We start from the raw sequence: 5,952 nt of genomic DNA, 5'->3' as shown, positions 1-5,952 counted from the left end.
CAGGTGGGGTGACTTCAACAACAGAGATTTATTTTCTCACAGTTCTAGAGGCTAGAAATCCCAGATCAAGGTCAGGTAGGGTTGGTTCCTAGTGAGGACTCTTCCTGGCTTGTAAACAACCACCTCTCACTGAACCTTCATATGGTCTTTCTTTTTTTTTAAAAAAAAGATTTTATTTATTTATTTGAGAGAGAGAGCATGATGGGGGGAGGGTCAGAGGGAGAAGCAGACTACCTGCTGAGCAGGGAGCTGGATGTGGGACTTGATCCCGGGACTCCAGGATCATGACCTGAGCTGAAGGCAGTCCCTTAACCAACTGAGCCACCCAGGCGCCCCCCACCTTTTATTTGTTTTAAAGATTTTATTTATTTATTTGAGAGAGAGAATGAGAGAGAAATCATATGGTCTTCCCATTCATATGGAAAGAAAGAGAAAGACAAGGAGTTCTCTGGCATCTGTTCTTTTTTTTTAGTTTATTCTTCATTTAACTTTTAAAACACTACTATAGTTGAATATTAAAACAAAAACAAGGGCAAGTAGTGAGCTATCATTATAGTCCTTCACTCACTCACTACTGCATATAAAATGCCAGCAGTGTTATTCACTGGCCCCATTAAGAGGTCTGACATGAACACCACCCCTGGGATGATGTTCCTCATCCTCATAGTCTTCCCCATTGTAATGGCGACATCTTTCCTGATTTGGATTAAAGTCCACGAGTTCTTCCTGGTCCATTTCATCAGTCTTTTCTACTTCCTTCCTCTCAGGTAGGAGTTTTTCCAGCAAAGAGAGTTTATCAAGAGAAAGAAAGCCATTCTCAGGAAAGTTTAGCTTAAATTCGATGATTAGGAGACTCTTCTCATGTGGTCTATGATAAATGGGCATGCCTTCATTTAGCACACACACTTGATATCTCCTCTCCATGCTTGGCAATTTGTCCTGGATGAGAGGTGATGATGATGGTTCGGTCGCCAAGAGTAGACACTGGCTTTTGAAAGCCGCACAGTGGTTCAACTAGCTGTGGGTCCACACGCGAGAAAAGGTCTTCTCCTCACCCAGTAAAAACAGCATGGTCCTTCTGATCTAAAACAATGATAATATCTCCTGGTTCCAGTCCTGGTTCTTGGTCTCCTTCACCATGGAATGTTATCTTCTGGCCATATGCCTTTGTCAATATGAACTTCTAGAATCTTCTCTCAAACTGGCTTCTTTCCACTGCAGCTTTTATATCTATCTTTGGGACTGATCTGTTCCCCATGCACACAGATTGAATTTGCTGAACCATTCCAGGTCCTATCTGATGAATTCTTGTTTGCATTCCAGTACCTTGGCAATTGGGACAATATTTGCTCCTTTCTTACCACCTCGGCCTTCACATTTATTACATATCACATTCTTTTACAGAGCTAGTTTTCTTGTTACACCATTATATAAATCTTCTAAGGTTACTGAGAGCTGATGCTTCCTCCTCCACCAAAAAACATATCAAAGATATCCATGGGGGAGTCAAACCACCACCAGCTCCACCTTCTTTAATTGCCTGTTTTCCTCCTTTGTCATACAACTCCCTTTTCTTTGTATCAGAGAACATTTCATAAGCTTGATAAATCTGTTTAAACTTCTCTCCTTCATTTGGATTCTTATCAGGGTGGTACTTCAAGGCCAGTTTCCTATAGGCCTTTTTCAATTCTTCCTGCGTGGCATTGGGTTTGACCCCCAAAACATCATATTAAGTGGTTTCTTTCACCATTTTCTACAGCCAGTGAGAGGGCTGAGGCCAGTGTGGGGGAGCAGGGAGGAGCACATTGCTGGGCACACCAAGAGTTCTGGAAAGTTCCTCTGGCATCTGTTCTTATAAGGAGACCAATTTCACCAGATCATGGCCCCACCCTATGACCTCACTTAACCTAATCACTTTCCTAGAGGCCTCATCTCCAAATACAGATATACTGGGGGTTGGGGCTTCAACATATGAATCTAAGGGGACACAAACCAAGTTACTAGAACAATTACTTTATATTTGAAAAGGAGGACACCCCAAAAATACAGATGTAGTGAATAGAAGGGCCAATGTCCACAACAGCCAAACTGTGGAAAGAGCCGAGATGCCCTTCAACAGATGAATGGATAAAGAAGATGTGGTCCATATATACAATGGAATATTACTCAGCCATCAGAAAGGATGAATACCTACCATTTGCACTGACATGGATGGAATGGAGGGCATCATGCTAAGTGAAATAAGTCAAGCAGAGAAAGTCAATTATCATGTGGTTTCACTTATTTGTGGAACATAAGGAATAGCATGGAGGACATTAGGCGAAGGAAGGGAAAAATAAGGGGGCGGGAATCAGAGGAGGAGATGAATCATGAGAGACTATGGACTCTGAGAAACAAACTGAGGGTTTTAGAGGAGAGGGGGGTTGGAGGATGGGTTAGCCCGGTGATGGGTATTAAAGAGGGCACGTTCTGCATGGAGCACTGGGTGTTATACACAAACAATGAATCATGGAACACTACATCAAAAACTAATGATATATTGTATGGTGACTAACATGACATAATAAAAAAAAAAAGGAAAAGAAAAGGAGGATAATACTGCCCAGAATTTCTTTCTTTCTTTTTTTTTAAGATTTTATTTATTTATTTGAGAGAGAGAGAGACAGCGAGAGCAGAAACACAAGCAGGGGGAGTGGGAGAGGGAGAAGCAGGCTTCCCACTGAGCAGGGAGCCCAAAGTGGGGCTTGATCCCAGGACCTGAGCTAAAGCGTCTGCTTAACGACTGAGCCACCCAGGCGCCCCTCAGAATTTCTTTCCAAAGCCTACCAAAGGGCTGAACCATGTTAAGTGTTCAAAATTTAAATTTTAACTAAACAATTTTATTCTGTGTATTTATTAAATTGAGATAGTAGAACAAGAAGCAAATTTATATCATCTGAGATTTTGGAGTTAAATTTTCTGCTTTTTAGTGTTGGATATTGTCCACTAGAAAGACTTCACATTTTTGCGGCTGGTTCTTTCCATTGCTACTACACACAGGATGAAATAGTTTATGGTGTTAAATTCTCTTTCTCTCTAAAATGGGATTTTTAAGAATATTTCAGAGGAAATCATCTTGTTCATCATATTGTTAACCTAGCTTCACACTCCATCATGAAAATCCCAGAATTCTAGCTGAATATGGACAGGCCATTTACAATTACACATCATGATTATAGAAGCCAGTTTTGTTCCGTCTGGAATTTGGGACCCTTTTTTAGTAATTTCCACCCTGTCTCTTCCAGGTCCATTAGACTTTGTGTCTTAGACTCTTTTCCCAAAGAAACACAAATTCCTTTTGGTGAGTATTAGGTAAAAAATCCAAATCAGGGTAAAATTTCCTGCTCAGGCCACTCCCTAGCACTTCAAGTTAGTCATTCAGTCCATCCTGGTTCCTAAATCATGGATCCTTTGAAAAAAAATTTCCTAGGTCCTGCCACCAGTTATTACACACACTTCCTTTGATTTACCCCTAAATTTCTCTTTGTTCTCACCTTCTTTCTGCTTTATTCCTAGTTGTCATCATGCCTGAAGCAAAACATGTATTTTCTTCTTTAAGAATTCTCTCATCTGGATTACTTTTCTCAGTTAATGGAATTGCTTTTCATTCCTTCTACTTTCACATCTCTCACAGGTAATTGATCACTGAATCATGATGATTCTCTCTCTTAAACTTCTGAATTCATTCATCCATTTAACAAGCATTTATTGAGAACTTTTTATGTGCCATGTTATAGGAATTTGATGGTGAATGAGATTGGCCCAGTCCCCACCCTCATTGGTTTTATAGTCTAGTGGGCAATGAATTTTCACTACCTGGGAAAGTGCTGGGCTGAACTCACCATAGAGGGGATATCAGGGCACAGAGACTACAGAGGGAAGAGAAAGTGCAAAGTGCTGAGGGCAAAAGAAACAGTTTTTAATAGTGAAATGGAACCAACTTCAGCAAGTAGAACTGCCTTCTAAAAGGTTCCCTCACCTCTAACTAATTTTCTATTTGCTAATAAACCTTTCTTTCTAAACACAGACATATTACATCCTCATTTACCTACAGAATAGCTAAACTCAGCATATCATATATAACCCTGTGTGATATTTAAATAAATAGGTGTAATGTTTAGTTTGCTTCAGTAGAAGTATTGACCAACAAATTTGCAGCTCAAAATGTAAGGATCACCATAACAAAATATTTGTCATTAGCAAACAAAGAGTAATCTGAAGTTTTCCATGTTTCAGGATCTCCTGCATTCAAACTACCTATCTAGGTATTTATAATACAGGAAAAAAAAAAAAACCACCCACCCTGTGTATTGTTCTCTATACAAACGAAGGATGCTGTTTCACAGGTGTGAATTTGCTTATGTTGTTTTCTCTACTTAGAATATCCTTCTCATTCTCATTCTTTTAAAGAGCCACTCTTTAAGAACCAGCTTTACTATTGCCTCTTCCATGTACAATTGCCCAAGCCACATATATTGAAATTTTCTCTACCATATATTTTTTCCAATTGAGTGAAATCTCTTCAAAGAAAGGAAACATGCTTTATTGATTTTATTCCAGTGTTCCTGACACACAGTAGGTACTCAGTCAATGTTTATTAACTTTATTGAAATTTGATGCATACTATATTTTATATACCAAATATACTTTCAGGGCTGACACTAGGCAGAATGTGAAGTTTGTTTCTGGCATTCTTCTGCTATAATCTCCTTTCCTAACTTTTAGTGCATAGTCCCCTTGTCTTCATGGTTTTCCAGCAGGCTTCTTTCATTGAGAGAATTGAGAGATTATGTCTTATAGTAGTTAACACTAAGTTGTTAATAAGGAATATAACAAAAGAATGAATTTTGTAATTTTAGGAACCAAGACACCTGAATAGGGGAAGTCTATCTGGTGGGCATGAGACTTTCTAGTTCTGGTTAAATTATGCTAAGTAAGCCACTACCTCTGGTTGCTTTTTGCTGCTACATTTAAGTAACTTTGGAACTTCACAAATTAATTCACTGTGAATTCTTCCCACATGACCAAACTTTCCATATGACCAAATCCAATTTGCAGAAATTCTGGCTAAAAATAATTAAAGTTTCCTTTTAATTGAGCTAACTAAAATTTCTGTGGTGTGTCCAGCAGGAATTTGACATTTTGATTTCTTGATCTATTCAATGTTTACTCTTTAGGCTACTGGTTAATTACCACACAGATTTCTGCCCCAGCTCTGTAAACTAAACGCCCAGCATAGTAATTGGATTTGTGCACATTAGTATGCCATTTGAAGATGTTTCCAATCTGGCTTCTCATTATCTTCTCAGTCTACCCACCACATATTCTCTTTTCAAGTCACATCAGACTGTTACTAAAGCACCAAAACACTGTGTATTTTCACTACTCTACAACTTAGCTCAGTAGTTTGCTTTCTCTGGATTTCTCTTCTCTTGCTTATCTCTTTTCAAAATTCGGACTCATCTTTCAGTGCCACTTCTCCTGGGATAATAGTTATTGATTCTCAAAATAAAATGAATTGCTCCTCCTTCTCTCCCAGCACTCTTATCTAGATTATAGAATTTATTACAATGCTATAGCTTTCTGTATCCTTGTCTGTATCACCCATTGGGTATGAATTCTTTAAGATAAAGGATTGTATCTTCCACATACTTGTTTTTTTTCCTTCTTAGCCCATTTCAGTTCCTAGCATCCTATAGCAGTTTGCCTCAATGGAGGCTTGGAGTAATAAATAAAGTCAGTAAATTAATGAACCAGCATATGCTGGACACTAAAGTCAGGTTATATATTTAGAACAGATACTTCTTTTTGAGCTAAAGAACTGCATTAGTCTTGGTTTTTTGTTTATATTAATTGTATTAGCAAAGTGAATTGTACATATTACTATAACCATAGCTTGATGCTGATCATCCA

At 38.5% G+C, this 5,952-nt stretch overlaps 1 pseudogene; it reads right to left on the bottom strand.

Annotated features, from left to right (window-relative positions):
• Positions 1–564: 564 nt before the first annotated feature.
• On the bottom strand, positions 565–1,750 carry LOC113932592 (annotated as a pseudogene).
• Between the last annotated feature and the right edge of the window lie 4,202 nt (positions 1,751–5,952).

Source organism: Zalophus californianus, chromosome 10 (genome assembly GCF_009762305.2).
Source record: "Zalophus californianus isolate mZalCal1 chromosome 10, mZalCal1.pri.v2, whole genome shotgun sequence".
Classification (NCBI taxonomy): Eukaryota; Metazoa; Chordata; class Mammalia; order Carnivora; family Otariidae; genus Zalophus; species Zalophus californianus.
The sequence above is the reverse complement of the archived record's forward strand: the minus strand, read 5'-3'. Positions and strand labels throughout refer to the sequence as shown.